This window comes from Rattus norvegicus, chromosome 17 (assembly GCF_021556685.1).
Source record: "Rattus norvegicus strain SHRSP/BbbUtx chromosome 17, alternate assembly SHRSP_T2T, whole genome shotgun sequence".
Classification (NCBI taxonomy): Eukaryota; Metazoa; Chordata; class Mammalia; order Rodentia; family Muridae; genus Rattus; species Rattus norvegicus.
Genome location: NC_141550.1, coordinates 1236882 through 1252939, shown reverse-complemented (window position 1 = coordinate 1252939; position 16058 = coordinate 1236882). Strand labels below are relative to the sequence as shown.

General features: G+C 39.5%; 1 protein-coding gene across 6 annotated transcripts in view; it reads left to right on the top strand.

Moving 5' to 3' along the window:
* Ercc6l2 (ERCC excision repair 6 like 2) overlaps positions 1-16058 on the top strand; it is a 155967-nt gene that overhangs the window by 71811 nt on the left and 68098 nt on the right. The gene's annotated exons all lie outside the window — the stretch shown is intronic.

Below are 16058 nucleotides of genomic sequence, written 5' to 3'. Positions count from 1 at the left end.
TGTACCTGTGGTGTGTGTGTCACAGACTTCACTGTACCTGTGGTGTGTGTGTCACAGACTTCACTGGGCCTGTGGTGTGTGTGTCACAGACTTCACTGTGCCTGTGGTGTGTGTGTCACAGACTTCACTGGGCCTGTGGTGTGTGTGTCACAGACTTCACTGTACCTGTGGTATGTGTGTCACAGACTTCACTGTACCTGTGGTATGTGTGTCACAGACTTCACTGTGCCTGTGGTGTGTGTGTCACAGACTTCACTGTACCTGTGGTGTGTGTGTCACAGACTTCACTGTACCTGTGGTGTGTGTGTCACAGACTTCACTGGACCTGTGGTGTGTGTCACAGACTTCACTGGGCCTGTGGTGTGTGTGTCACAGACTTCACTGGACCTGTGATGTGTGTGTCACAGACTTCACTGGGCCTGTGGTGTGTGTGTCACAGACTTCACTGGGCCTGTGGTATGTGTCACACAGTTTAACTGCACCTGTGGGGATGCAGTGCCTTCTTTCTCAATCAGCTGCATGTCTTCAACTTAAGTTTACTTAAAGCTTTCTGAAAAGAATGTACAAAGACAGCATTCAATTTAGGATTAATCACTATGGCAACAGAGATATGGTGACTAAAGGAGGAGGATGTATTCTCCCCTGAGTTTCCTGCCAGCTGTCATAGTCAACCTCTGCTGCCTGAATTCAAGCCAAAATATAGACTGTGACCAACTCTAAGAAACTATATCTGTATTTTTATGGATTGGTACAAGTATCAGACTATAAAAGAAGACTTAATCCCCTGAATTGGATGACAGACACTTGGCACTCCTGCCAGTTTTTGACAGAAAAATAATGGGTTGCTTTGTAGTAAAACCTGGATTAATAGTAAACCCTTCTTTATATTATTGCAGTGTTCTGTAAATGAGAGAACTAAGAGACTTGTCAGGCTGTGGTGGGAGTGTTGGTTTTTTTATAAGTAATGCAGATTTAAGTATTGTTGAGAATACTGTAAACTCAAAATGTTGTGTTAGCAGGACCTTTTCTTATATATGTGTTAGAGTGACGTTTTGTAGATTACCTCAAGCGGGGATTTGTGAGATGTGCTGGGCTTGATTGCAGTGTGTTTACACAGCTTGTGTAAGGAGGGATGGACTGTTTAGAATCAGCAGACTTTGAGGAAAGAGCACATTCTGTAATTCTTCATTTCGGGATACTGAATGGTCAATGGTATAAAGTAATTTACTAGCTTATGAGGTAGTCTAGTAGGTAGTTTATGGTTTCAGCATGTTAATAGAATTAACTCTTAGTAGGACTTTTCCTTAAGCCTAATAATTTTTTAATCTCAATATTAACTTTATGTAACTGTTATCAGATAGTTTTTTCCCCGCATAACAAGTAGGATTAAGGTTTCTAAGATTGCTGTGTATATGCATGAGGTTATGGTACTTTTAGCATAAAAGGAGGAATTCTGTAGGTAACTTTCTGTTCCAAAAAGCAGTGTGTCATCTAAGTGAAGAATACTCACTTTTTAAGCAGGAGAAGGACAAGCCAGTGCCACGTGTACACATAATCTGTTACTTCTTACAACTAAGGTCCAGGACAACCTGTGTCATTCTTCCTCTTAATCTCCAAAACATATATACCTCCTTGCAAAAAAAGTGCTGAAATTGCTCAGAACAGAACATAGACTTTTATTATTGTAATTATGATAGCTGCTTAACAATTACGTGAGGACTAAACTCTTCTGTGGATTTGTATAATTATCATTACTTTTTGCTCATTGTACCAATAAAGCTTTTATAATACTTTATAAGCTACCTGGTTAATTTTATTAAGAACCTTCCATGACCCATGGCTGGTTTCCCATGAAAAGGGGTAAACACAACATACGTACGTATGTACATACATACATACATACATACGTATTTTTTAAGAAGCTACAAACTTAACTAACATTGGATAGATTAACAAAAGTAATTTCCCTTTTAGGAAGTGTGATAATTCCAACTTTTTTCCTAGCTGGTGATCTTTATTATTGTAGAGAGATATTGACTTTGAGCAACTTCTTGGTTTAGACAGTAGTAAGATTTTAATAATTTGCAAAATGTCGTTTCTTTAGATAATGCCTTCTGGTAATAGATTAGAAGTTCAGAGGTAAAAGACATCATTGAACTCTTAGTGATTCACCTGGTGAACTAAGGGATAATAAGGGGAAGTATAACCACAAATTTTACTTATTTTTAAAATGAGAAGCTAAGAGTCTCCAGGCCTCAGAAATGGCTGTCAGCTTCTATCCTGTGGACTCTCTCGCTGTCTTTTCTTGTGTTTTCCTTTTACTTTCTTTCATCTGTGCTTGAAGATTTCCGATTTGTGACATATTAATCTTATTTTTTAAATATATGTAGTTTTTGAAAAATTTACTCAAATTTGACCTGTAAAAAACAAGCCAGCAACTAGATTGAATTCATACTTCCTTTTTAAAATATGGATTTCAAAGAATTGAACTCTGTCTGGACCAAGAAGTTCACCAAGGATTGGAGATGTAGCTTGGTGGAGGAAGTAGTGGTTGATACATAAGAATGGGACCTGAATTTGAATCCCCAGAACTCATATGAAGCCTACTGTTGTAGCAAATGTCTGTGATCACAGTGCTCCTAGAGAGAGATGGGAAGTGGAGATCAGAGAGTTCCTGGAAGCTCATGGCCAGTTATTCTGGGCATAGGCATATCCATGAGCATCCACATTAGTAACAACCAAGAAACCACGCTTGGAGGTACAAAGTAATGATCCACATGCAAGGTTTTCCTCTGACCTCTAAACGCCACACACAACAAGAAGCACAAGACTATAGAGTATCAATTCAACCAAAGATATTTATCAAAGGCATGATTTTACTTTTTCTAAACATTGTGAAGGTTAATGTTAGTTATCAGCATGACTGGATTAAGAGATGCCAAGAAAATTAGTAGTCAGCCTCTGGTGTGTCTTTGATGGTATTTCCAGACAATTGATACAGGGATTGGTAACCTGAAGGGGAAGATCTGCTCTCAATATGGCCTGAATTTGGCTAGATGAGAAAGCCCCCTCATGTCCTGATGTGATCCTTCCTGTGTGGGTACACTGCTGTTGCTATTGCCAGTGGCCATCAGGCATTGACAGTGCTTTAGTCTTTGAATGCCAGCCCACATCAGCAACTCTCTAAGGGGTTTCCAGACCCTCAGCCCCTAATTGGAGCTGCTTTATTGGTCCCTCTTGTTCTAATGTTTCTAGCTTCTTAGACTAAGCATCTACTGCATTCTCTGGTTTCTCACTTAGGGATGGCCATTGTAGGATTATTTAACCTTTGCTTATACAAGTCAGTGTAATATTCTCTCTCTCTCTCTCTCTCTCTCTCTCTCTCTCTCTCTCTCTCTCTCTGTGTGTGTGTGTGTGTGTATGTGTGTGTGTGTGTGTGTGTGTGTGTGTGTGTGTGTGTCTTAGTCTTTTCCTTTGGAGAACCTGATTTATATTTGTACTTTTCCCTTACCTAGATTACCATTCAGTTTGCATTTATATCTCCCAAGTCGCACTGCCTTCCAAAATGAACCACCACAAATGTGTCATCTCTTCCCTAGGTCTCCACTAGTTTCTCCCTCAGCTGGAAATAAACCGCCCTTCCTCTTAGGTTTTTCCTTCTTCACTCAGTAGAAGTTTGTGTGGCCAGTTCTTGCTTTAAAATAGGTGTTTGAGAGTAATGGTATAGTTGGGTTAAGACTTATCTCTTCTTTTTAAAAATTAAAATATATCATTTCCCCCTTCTCGTTCCTCCTTCCAGTCTCTCCCATGTACTATTCCTTCCTTGTTCCCTGTCAAAATCATTGCCTTTTTCTTTATTTGTTACTGCTACACACACACAAACGCGCGCATACTCACATGTGCACACACATGCCTACAAATACAGATACAACCTCATTCTTTGTAGTGTTAGTCATATGTATATGGTTTCAGAGCAGTAACTTGGTCTTAGATAACCCATAAGGGTGCTCTGAGAGCACGGTTTTTCCTGCTCTCAGCATTCTTTAGGTACCTATAAGAAATAACCTTTAAATAAACTCTAAACTTAGATTTTTCTAAGTAAGACGTATCTCTGACTCTGTTTTAATAACCTAAAATGATACTTTACATACAGTTCATATCTGAATAAATACTTTTTTTAAAAAATTGTTTAGTTTTGTCATGGTTCAGTGGCTTCTGACGCGGTTTTGGTCTTGAGGTGTCTGACTTGTTGGGCATAGTTGGTTTGGTCTGGTTTTCAGTAAAGGGGATAAATGCCAGACATTTGCACTTGCTGAGCAGGCACACCCGCCAAGTCTTACCCCTGCCTGTGTTCTAAACACTTAGGTGGTTTGAATCATTTTCTAAGAACAACTTTTTAATTTTCCTGGAAATCACCTTACTCAAAGATACCCCTAAATGTATACAGACTGGGGAATAAGAAATCGTGATATTCTGATACACATGTTTCGGCTTTGGACACTGTTAGGCTCATAATGCCCTCTCCAAAGTGGGTTCTAGCTACCTATCTTTCACCAACAATTGTTTTTGTCTTAAGACCAACTTACAGAAATTCCCTGACTGAAAACCCTCATTCCAGAAGGGTCCTGTCCCATCCATAGAGGAAGAGACTATGAAGAGCAATGGGGCAGATAAGCCTTGTTGGTTTCCCCAGTCAGCCTGCTAGCAGTTATGCCTGTGCAGTAAAGTACCCATAAAACCCAAGGAGAATGGGTTTTGATCTTCTGAATAGCCGAGCATGTGGAGGTTACTGTAGTGTGGCACCCACAGTAGGCGTGGGTGCTCCATACTGTGCCCCCCACAAATGTGCCTCTGCATATTGCTTCAGTGTGTGGAATATCCCGAGTAATAAACTAGTGAGCAGAAGCAAGTGCTCTCAAGTTTTGTGAGCTGCTCTAACAAGCACAGCTATGCTAACCTGGGGCTTGCAGTTGGCATCTGGAGTCAGAGAATCGCTAGTCTTGGAGAGATGGTGAAGAATTAAATTAGGGTACCAAGCGCATGCTCACTGCTGCTTTCTAGTGCAGGAAATCCCAGCACACTGAGAACAGAACCCTCTGTATGTAGTATAGTATTGTGAGACCAGAGGGAAAACACTCCACTTTGCTTAAACATAGATTTGTGTGTAACCCCACACCTCCAACCAGACCTAATCTGCTGGCTGACCTTCCAATTCACATTTCTCAATGCTGGTCATCATTGCTGATGTGATGTGAACTTACGGTAACTTATCTCATGTATATCTATTCTCTGTGTATGTTACAAGACATGAGGATAAAGACCATAACATACACTTCTAAACATGACCACTTAGCAACAGAGAGTGGGCATTCAGAAAACACTTGTTACTGATAATTCCACATTAAAATACAACATAAAGCAGATCCCTACTACCATTTTCACAATAAAACTACTTCAACTCAGCTGTTCAAATTAAAGTGTCACAGTGGCAGGTAATACAGAATGCTTAGTCAGGTTTTAGCAGCATGCATGTTGGTTATACATCATTGCTGGTCATAGGCTGGCAAAGGAAGCCTGCTTGATAAAGGAGCATGTGGAGAATGGAGAAAGGAAGATGGCCCTGCCTGTGTATGGAGTGACAATGTGACTTCATCCTCTGACGCAGTTCTGTGAAATTTCTTCATTTTTTTACATTTATTTAGTCTGTGTGTATTACCATATATGTCCCCATACTACGTGTGTGGCAGAGGGGTGTGTGTGTGTGTTTACACATACACGGAGTTTGAAGGAATCAGTTTTCTACTTCCACCATGTTGTGGGGTCTTGGGATGGAACTCGGGTTATTGGGTCTGGTAGCAAGCTCCTCTATCTTCTGAGCCATCCAGCAGCCAAGTTCTGTGAACTTTCTTACTACAGACTGGGTGTGGAGATGCACGTCTTTATAGCGCCACTTTATAGCGCACTCCAGAGTCTCAAGCAGAATCGTAAGTTCAGTTCCATCCTATGCTGCATGCTGACTTTTAGGCTAGCCTGGGACACAAAGTGAGAGATCCTGTCGTAAAACCAACACAAAGTTGCTTTAAATTGCAGCTATTGTACCTTCTGGGAGGAAAGGAGCTAGGGTTGCCAACCTCAGTTCCCTCTTCCTCCCACAACATGTTTGTGTTTTTAATCTGCTTGTGTTTTCAGGCATGACTGTCAGTTTTAAACATATACAGAAAATGTGGCTTTGGATCCTCTAACCACGTGTTTTTTTCCCTAGACAATGGTTTAAGGTTCAGGAGTGGCTTTTAGCCTTAGGTTTTTGTTGAATACAGAGACCTACATTATGATAGCCTTGAACGATTAATTGAGTATTTTACACTGTTGCACAAAGGTTTGTAAACAGCTCTATCACCTCAGATCCAGCTGCCATTTGCATGGATTTTCTTTCACTGGTCTGTGTTTTGATAGCTCTCCTAGTTCCTTGCATTGCAAAGATAAGCGAATTTATGCCTTTGTGTGTGCTTACAGTTTGGCCCTTAACCAAAGAGATCTCTTTTTAAGTCTTTTGTTTGAACAGATGTGTAAACAAAACATGGCTCTTCAGACTTCACAGTTTAAGGCTTGATGAAAACAGAAACTGAAAGAACATTTGATTTGTATTCTTCATGGCATACTCGGTGTGATCAGGATGATGGAGGGGCAGGGCCACACATGATGGTGACCTTAGAGTGTGCTTAGAGCTCTGCTTTTAGCCTTGGGGATGAGCTGTAGGCCCAGACTTTCCTGGGATAGGCAGGGCTTCTGTTCATCTTAGAACCAGTGTTCTGAGTTTAGCCTTCTGCCATCATGACTTTCCACTGCCTTTGAAAATCTCCTCTTAGTTAAACCTAACTACCTTCCTTTAGGGACATCAGCATGGATGATATATCCACTTTTCTTGTGTACTCTGAAAGAAACCACCTCCAAAGCCTGATCCATTCAAATATCTACCTAGTCAATGATTTCACTAGATCCACAGACAGTGCCTATGCACCACTGTGAACGGCCTTGCTCTACAATGTGTAGGATGAGGTGAGCTATGGAGATAATCTGTGCTGGTTATGGATGTGGTTCCAGAATTAATCCCAAGAGAGATTATCCATAATACCTTTTCTGAAAAACAGGAACTAGAGGCTTGTCTTAGTTTGGGTTTTATTGCTATGAAGAGAAACCATGACCACAGCAACTCTTATAAGGGAAAACATTTAATTGGGGCTGGCTTATAGTTCAGTGGTTTAGTCCATTATTGTCATAGTGGGTAGCATGGCGGCATTCAGGCAGACATAGTGCTGGAGAAGTAGCTGAGTCTTCTATCTCTGGATCCACAGGCAACAGGGAGAGAGAAAAGCACTGGTCCAGCTTGGGCTTCTGAAACCCCAAAGCCCAAGCCCAGTGATACTTCCTCAAACAAGACCATACCTCTCAGTAGTGCTCCTCCCTGTGGGCCTATGGGGGCCATTTTCATTCAAACCACAATAAGGCTTTTGATTTCTTCAAAAGTTGGCTGCATGGTGGCAGGATTGTATAACCACAAGGCAGAAGCAAAAGTGCCCAAGTTCAAGGCCAGCTTGGACTACATCATTAGTTCTAAGGCCCCCTGCAGGTACACTGAAAAAACTGGTGTTTAGGGGAGAAAAACAGTTCTTCACCCTTCTGGATTGTACACTCTTGACCCATTTGACAGGATGTGAGTATTAGGGCCTTTCCCTGTCAAATTCTCATTTCTATATAAGAGCCTGTCTTTAGCAGGTTACCTTCAAATTTATATTTCATTTTAATTAATGTTAATAAAAGGTGTTTGGTTTTTTATGAATATTTTCTGAACGATACAGTCCTGTTTTCTAATATATACATTCCATATGTGGCCACAAATGTGATCATAAGAGCTGTGAGTTACACCAGAGACTATGAAAGCCAGAAGATCCTGGACAGATGTCATACAGACTCTAAGAAAACACAAATGCCAGCCCAGATTACTGTATCCAGCAAAACTCTCAATTAACATAGATGGAGAAACCAAGATATTCCATGACAAACCAAATTTACACAATATCTTTCTACAAATTCAGCCCTACAAAGGATAATAAATGGTAAAGCCCAACTCAAAGAGGCAAGCTACACCCGAAAAAGAGCAACAAATTTTGCAACAAAACAAAGAGAAGACAAGGACACAAACATAATCTCACCTCCAAATACGAAGATATAAGGAAGCAACAATCACTATTCCTTAATATCTCTCAACATCAATGGACTCAATTTCCCAATAAAAAGACACAGATTAACAAACTGGATATGTAATGAGGACCCAGCATTTTGCTGCCTACAGGAAACACAGCTCAGAGACAAAGATAGACACTACTTCAGAGTAAAAGGCTGGAAAACAACATTCTAAGCAAATGGTCTGAAGAAGCAAGCTGAAGTAGCAATAAAATCGATTTTCAACCAAAAGTCATCAAAAAAGGAAGGACACTTCATATTCATCAAACGAAAAATTCACCAAGATGAACTCTCAATCCTAAATATCTGTGCTCCAAATACAAGGGCACCTACATCCATAAAAGAAACCTTACTAAAGCTCAAAGCACACGTTACACCTCACACAATAATATTAGGAGATTTCAACACCCCACTCTCATCAATGGACAGATCATGGAAACAGAAATTAAACAGAGATGTAGACAGACTAAGAGAAGTCATGAAGCAAATGGACTTAACAGATATTTATAGACCATTCTCTCCTAAAACAAAAGGATATACCTTCTTCTCACCACCTCATGGTACTTTCTCTAAAATTGACCATATAATTGGGCAAAAAACAGGCCTCAACAGATACAGATATATAGAAATAATCCCATGCGTCCTATCAGACCACCACGGGCTAAAGCAGGTCTTCAATAACAATAAGGAAAGAACACCCACATATACATGGAAGTTGAACAGTGCTCTGCTCAATGATAACCCGGTCAAGGAAGAAATAAAGAAATTAAAGAATTTAATGAAAATGAAGGTTCAACATACCCAAACTTATGGGACACAATGAAAGCTGTGCTAAGAGGAAAACTCATAGCTCTGAGTGCCTGCAGAAAGAAAAAGGAGAGAGCATATATCAGCAGCTTGACAACACACCTAAAAGCTCTAGAACAAAAAGAAGCAAATACACCCAGGAGGAGTAGAAGGCAGGAAATAATCAAACTCAGAGCTGAAATCAACCAAGTAGAAACAAAAAGGACTATACAAAGAATCAATAGAACCAAAAGCTGGTTCTTTGAGAAAATCAACAAGATAGATAAACCCTTAGCCAGACTAACCAGAGAACACAGAGAGTGCGTCCAAATTAGCAAAATCAGAAATGAAAAGGGAGACATAACTACAGAATCAGAGGAAATTCAAAAAATCATCAGATCCTACTACAAAAGCCTATATTCAACAAAACTTGAAAATCTGCAGGAAATGGAAAATTTCCTAGACAGATACCAGGTACCGAAGTTAAATCAGGAACAGATAAACCAGTTAAACAACCCCATAACTCCTAAAGAAATAGAAGCAGTCATTAAAAGTCTCCCAACTAAAAAGATCCCAGGTCCAGATGGGTTCAATGCAGAATTCTATCAGACCTTCATAGAAGACCTCATACCAATACTGTCCAAACTATTCCACAAAACTGAAACAGACAGAGCGCTACCGAATTCCTTCTATGAAGCCTCAATTACTCTTATACCTAAACCACACAAAGACCCAACAAAGAAAATTTCAGACCAATTTTCCTTACGAATATTGACGCAAAAATACTCAATAAAATTCTTGCAAACCAAATCCAAGAACACATCAAAACAATTATCCATCATGATCAAGTAGGCTTCATCCCAGGTATGCAGGGATAGTTTAATATACGGAAAACCATCAACATAATTCACTATATAAACAAACTGAAAGATAAAAACCACATGATTATTTCATTAGATGCTGAGAAAGCATTTGACAAAATTCAACACCCCTTCATGATAAAAGTCCTAGAAAGAACAGGAATTCAAAGCCCATACCTAAACATAGTAAAAGCCATATACAGCAAACCAGTAGCTAACATTAAACTAAATGGAGAGAAACTTGAAGCAATCCCACTAAAATCAGGGACTAGACAAGGCTGCCCACTCTCTCCCTACTTATTCAATATAGTTCTCGAAGTCCTAGCCAGAGCAATCAGACAACAAAAGGAAATCAAAGGGATACAGATTGGAAAGGAAGAAATCAAAATATCACTATTTGCAGATGATATGATAGTATATTTAAGTCATCCCAAAAGTTCCACCAGAGAACTACTAAACGTAATAAACACCTTCAGCAAAGTGGCTGGGTATAAAATTGATTCAACTAAATCAGTAGCCTTCCTCTACTCAAAAGAGAAACAAGCTGAGAAAGAAATTAAGGAAACAACACCCTTCATAATAGTCCCAAATAATATAAAATACCTTGGTGTGACTTTAACCAAGCAAGTGAAAGATATGTATGATAAGAACTTCAAGCCTCTGAAGAAAGAAATTGAAGATCTCAGAAGATGGAAAGATCTCCCATGCTCATGGTTCGGCAGGACTAATGTAGTAAAAATGGCCATTTTACCAAAAGAGATCTACAGATATATGCAATCCCCATCAAAATTCCAATCCAGTTCTTCATAGAGTTAGATAGAACAATTTGCAAATTCATCTGGAAAAACAAAAAACCCATGATAGCTAAAACTATCCTCAACAATAAAAGGACTTCCAGAGGAATCCTCCATCATCATCATCATCAATTCATGTGTGTAAGTGTTTTGCTTGCATGTCTGGTGCACACAGACACAGAGGTCAGAAGATGGTATTAAATCTCCTAGAACTAGAGTTATGGATGGTTATGAGCCACCTTGTGGGTACTGGGAATCAGACACAAGTCCTCTTCAAGGCAGCAAGTACTCTTAACTACTGAGCCATCTCCCCTACGCTTGATATCTTTTAAGCAGCTGCATTAGTTACTTTTATTGTCACTGTGACAAAATATATGCAGAAGCAACTTAAGAGAAGACAGGTTTGGTTGGGGATTTAGCTCAGTGGTAGAGCGCTTGCTAGCGCAAGGCCCTGGGTTCAGTCCCCAGCTCCGAAAAAAAGAAAAAAAAAAGAGAGAGAGAGAAGACAGGTTTGGCTCAGAGCCTCAGTTGTTATGGTGGGAAGGCATGTCAAGAGTTCCTGGCAGCAGAAGTGTGTGGCAAGTCAGGAAGGCAGGGATCAAAAGCAGGGCCAGGCTGTAACCCTTAAGGCAAACCCTAATAGCCTATGTCATTCAGCAAAGCCTACATTCCAAAGGTTCCACAGCTTCCTTAGACAGTGTTACCAGCTGGGGACCAAATGTTTAAACACATGCCTGTAGGAGTGTTTCACATATAAACTGTAAAAAAAAAGTGGAGAAAATATTAGAGATGCCAGGTTCATGTCTGTAATTCTAGCACACAGGAGACAGGCAAGAAAATGTGAACTTAAGACCAGTATGGGACTTATATAGTGAGTTCAAGGCCAGCCTGGGCTACATACTGAAACAATGTCTCAACTAATTCACTAATCAATAGAAAGGGGGATAATTATGACTGTGCAGAAACAGGTTTTTGCTTTCTTCCTTCACCTTTTAATTGCAACATTTTCCATCCAGTTTTAACACGGTGATCTAGTTGTTTGCTTGCCCTGCTCTCCCAGAGGAAGAAAGGTGCTTTTAGCTTGCTTCCCTCTCTGTTCTAATGTTAAAGGAGACAGTATTACTCTTTAAATTCCTAGTCTGCTTTGTTCTAGGGGCTTAGTGTTATCTCATTGTAAAGACTCCATACTTTGCTCAAATGATCTCGATTTGTTCTGTCCTAGTCAAACATTGTCAGTGCAGCTAAAGCTTCACGGGCATTAATTGCCCATCTCAGCTGTGGTGAAGAGTTTGCTATACTACTTTGAAGCCATCTCTAAAACAAGAGCACCAAGATGTTTATAAATTAATACACTTTTTTTCCAAAAGAAATATGGATTTTTAAAACTATATAAATGGAACTGTGTAAACCAGCAGTTCATAATTCTTTCTGTTTACATATACGTTAAGACAATGATAAAATGTCCTAGGCTCTTCTGTCGGAGAGATGTATAGATGCTCACATACGCACCTTGCAAATGGATCTTCAAAAGGCTCAAGAGTACCTTTCTCTGCAGTCCCAGAACCTTCATAGTATCAGTGGACACGGCAAAGGACTCTTAGTAAGAAAAAGTCCCCTGATCCCTAAGATTCCTGCCATGGCCAGACTCTGAAGCTCGTTAATGTTACCTTACCTGACAAAGGAGAATTAAGGTTGTAGATACAATTCAGGATGAATCAAGCTGACCTTGTTGAATTAACAAGATGGATACCATTAAGGACACTAGCTAACTGACCAGAATTCTTTGCTGAGAGTATCTTGCTGGACTTAGTATATTCACATTCATTCTCACAAGAAGAATCTTCCCTGGCTGTACTCATAGCGTGGTGTAACCCTGAAATAAGTGTTAGAGGAAAACAAGGACTGTGGTCTGCATCTGAGAGTTAGGGAAGTTTGGAAATGAATTGTCCCATAGAGCCTCAGAGAAGGAACATAACTCTGCCAGCACTTTGATTTTAGCCCAGTGAGATCCGTGTCAGACACACCTATAGTAATGTAAGGTCAGAAGTTTATGTTGTTTCAAGCCAGTAATACCATGGTAACTTGTTAAATAGCAATCAGAATATAACTCACCACCTCCATTCTATACTTACAATTCAGTATAACAGTGACAGCACATATATTCCTGAAATCTTAATACAGTTGGACTAAGTACAAATTTATGTTCTACAACTTAATTTCAATAAAATGGTAAATTTATCTACTAAGTAGCAATCTACAATTATATCTTTTTAAAAATAATAAAAGATAGGATAAAGAATTCATGTGGGCGGGGGTTGGGGATTTAGCTCAGTGGTAGAGCGCTTGCCTAGCCAGCGCAAGGCCCTGGGTTCCGTCCCCAGCTCCGAAAAAAAAAAAAGAAAGAAAAAAAAAAATAATTCATGTGGGGGAAAATGATTTTTCTCCTTTTAAGAATCTTGTTTTAAATTGTGAAATATGTCACAAAAATCTAATGATCCATATGTCCAGCATCTGTGTTTGCAAAGGCTGAATTCCTGAAGGATTTATAAAACTGGTTCTTTAGATGTGTATAAAATGTGAGCTTTGTAATGTCAGAAAGAGCAATTGCATAAACAATTGACAAGAGCCATTGCAGGTGCCATCTCTCCATGGCTTCAGAAATCACAGCGTAAGAGGAAGGAGGTTCTTGGTTGGCTCAATTGCGCTTTCTGCTTATTTTCTTTATATTCATGTTAACATTCTCATCTCTTAAAATAATGAATACCCATTTCTAGGGATCAGAAGCTGTCATAACTTGTAGCCTTCATCCTGTTTCTGATGGAAATAAATACATAACATCTCTTTCGGATTTATCCTAAAGATCAGTATTTTCCTCTTTATTGATAATGTTTTCAGACAGTTATGATGTTAAAAGCCTGATGACCTTAGCAAAGCAGCTTTCTGTATTCCTGGCTGTTATCAGCTGTCTGCCTGTCACTGTTTGTCCAGGTAGAGCGCTGTTGCTTCTGAAGACATCCATTTATCTTCAGTAGAGCTGGTTTGTATACAGTTGTTAAGGTGTTGGGAAGGATTTGATTGTAAGTTAAGTTACATGTGTTATACAAGAAAAGGAAGGGGCTAAACGTACACAGTTTCTAAAAGGTCTTCTATCTCTGGGATACGGCTTCAATTATACCTTAGTGTGTTTGTATCTCAGATGCATATTGACCTTGAAATCACAATCCTGCCTCAGCTCCTCAAGTAGCTGGGAGTACAGTACAGGCATGCTCTATAGGGCCTGGCCTTAGCAGTCGTGAGGCCGCAGTTGTGATTGCAGGTTGTGCTGCCTGTGTGCATGCTGAAGACATTACCCTTTCTGTCTGGTAGTGCCAATTAGAAGTCTTACATTTGCTGATTCTTTTTTATTCTCTCTCCCTCCAGTAGGTTTTAGAATGTTTCCTTATCTGTAACCTAAAGGAGGACATTTATTTTCATTTTTCCTAGTAAAGATCCTTTCTTCTCTTTTTAATTAGAAGTTTTAATTTTTTGCCCTGTGGTTACATCATCTCCCATTTTCTCTATTCTTTCCTTGAATTTCAAAGCATGTTTTCTGTCTCTTCTCCCTTCAGTGCCAGTGCTACTCTAAGTCACTTTGTTCTCCTGGTTCATCAACTGTCATGGCAGGTCTGGTTATCTGCTGTCTAACCTGTACATTGTTCCTATTTTGTTTTAAATTTTTCTTAAAGTTTGTATTTGGTCTGTCTAAAGTGCCTTGCTGGGTTTTTTGTTTGTCTTTGTTTCATTGTTTAATCTTTCCAGATAAGTTCTTCAAAAGTGTCCCTCAGGTCATCTGATTCACTGTCAGACTGCAGTAGAGTTTTCTTATTGGCTGCACCTCTGCCTTAACAGGTGTGGGGTTTAGTGTTCTTTGTGAGTTTCTGAATTCTTTTCCCCACCAAGTCACAAGCCTTCCTTTAGTGTTCTTGTGTTTGCACCTCATTGGACTCTGGTTTTCAATGGTTCTTGGCCAGTTTTTATGTGATTTTCAGCATAGCTTTTCTTACCACCCAGGATATACAAAATCAGATTCTCCAGTTGCAACCTGCTGGCCATTCTGTTTTGTCTCTAGACATTCTTAATGTCTAGAGTAAGAAGGTAGCCCCTGCTTCTCTTCTGTGTACCTATTTAAGCTTGTCTGGCTTTAAAATTTTAAATTAGCAGTCCTTCTTGTAGGAAGGGGAGTGCTGGATATAGAACCTAAGGCCTCGCATGTTTTGGGCCAGCATTTTACTACTGTGCTACGTCTTCAGCAGTGCTGCTGCTGCTGCTGCTGCTGCTGCTGCTGCTGCTGCTGCTGCTGCTGCTGCTGCTGCTGCTGCTTCCTGTATATTTCTCCTATGGTATATGTGCACATAAGTATCTTGCCATCCTTGGGACAGTGAGGCCTAAGACCTTCCTGCTTCCTCCCCAGCATCAGGATTACAAGTATGTACCACAGGACTCAGCTTTGATGAGTTCAGATCACACTTAGATCTTTTATTAGTAGATATATTAATACCTTTAATTTAGTTAAGTTACATTTGTGTGTATGTGCTAGTGCCACAGTGGTCAGAGAGTAATTTTCAGAAATTGGTTCTCTCCATCCACAGTGTTTTCTGGGAATCAAAATTGGGTCATCAGACTTTGCAGCAAGTACCTCACCCCATCAAGCCATCTAGCCAGCCCAGTGCAGATCCCTGTACAGATCCCTACACCTGTGCAGTGAACATTTTGCCAGTGAAGCTGTCTTCCCAGCCTCTTTCTTTGGTTTTTTACTTCAGGACATTAAATCATGCTCATCCCCCAGCTCCTTTACAGGTCGTCAGGCTGTGTTCTAGAGTGCTAACCTGTGGTTGCTCTCTCATTTCTTTGCTTTTGGAACCTAGCAGGCTTGCTTTTTCTCACTTTTAAAGTTAAATATGTTTTTGTTGTTGTTGTAAATTTGTATCTATTATTTTTATTTTTGGAATGGAATAGAACTTCCTACCTGGTCACACTTGTCATTGAGATTAGAAGTAGATATAGCATTTGATTCCTTGCCTACTGTCAATTCACAAACAGCCATAAAATTATTGTAAAGTAAGTTTGGTTTTCTTTATAACTTACAAACTGTAGACAATATTTTAAAATACTGAATATTCTTTAGCCTAACAGAGGCTGAGAAGTAGGACTTTAAAAGCTGGTTTTCCTTTTGTTACCCAACAGTTTATTTTTCTAGTTTGTGTGCTTATGTAAAATTAAACAAAAATTGATTCATAATTTTTAGAAAAATACAAAATTTTAAAAATTAGGTGAACTTTTTTGGTTTATTTTTAAATATTATTAATGGACCATGCATGTGTGCTGTAACATACATATG